Consider the following 645-nt stretch of genomic DNA (forward strand, 5'->3'; position numbering starts at 1 on the left):
TTTTCTTATTCTTCCTGGGTAATACAGAATTATGTCTGTTTGTTAATTTTATTACTATCATATACGTAATATGGTTCTTACTTTGTCAAATATCAGTGAATCAAGTTCTAGTTAGTAACCATAACACATAATTCCAATTTCTGTAAAAAAAAATAAACTGTAAACACACACATATATAACCCACAAGTGCTTTCAAAATATAGTGTTTCTAATCTTTATGATACAAAAATTCTGATTAATGGAGAATATGAGTTTTTGTCTAGAAAAAAAGAATTTAAAAATGATGTTTTAAGCTTTGTGCAGTGACAGTATCATTGACAATGAGGAGAATCTAGGGCATAATTATTGCTAATTGAAAAATGATGTCCTGCACTAATTTCTAACTGAAGTTGCAGCTTTTAGTGGCAAATATCTGTCAGTCTGTCATTCCTTTTGCTCTCCCCCCACCCACTCTCTTCATCTATCTCACTCCATAATTATTTCTCCATAAGAATCCATAGGTATAGAAATAAGCAATAATAATTCATAGATACAAAAGTAAGGAGTAACGATAATACACATTTCATAGGCACAGCATCATTGAACTATGAAAGGAACAAGACCTCACATTCTAATTATTTCACTATAAGAATCCATAGGTACAGA

General features: G+C 30.5%; 1 non-coding gene across 1 annotated transcript; it reads left to right on the forward strand.

The window, feature by feature from the left end:
* The first annotated feature begins 291 nt into the window (after positions 1-291).
* LOC127214974 (U4 spliceosomal RNA) lies at positions 292-427 on the forward strand. Its single transcript, XR_007833909.1, has one exon. It is a non-coding gene; the product is annotated as a U4 spliceosomal RNA (small nuclear RNA).
* Positions 428-645: the final 218 nt, after the last annotated feature.

Source organism: Phodopus roborovskii, unplaced genomic scaffold (assembly GCF_943737965.1).
Source record: "Phodopus roborovskii unplaced genomic scaffold, PHOROB, whole genome shotgun sequence".
Classification (NCBI taxonomy): Eukaryota; Metazoa; Chordata; class Mammalia; order Rodentia; family Cricetidae; genus Phodopus; species Phodopus roborovskii.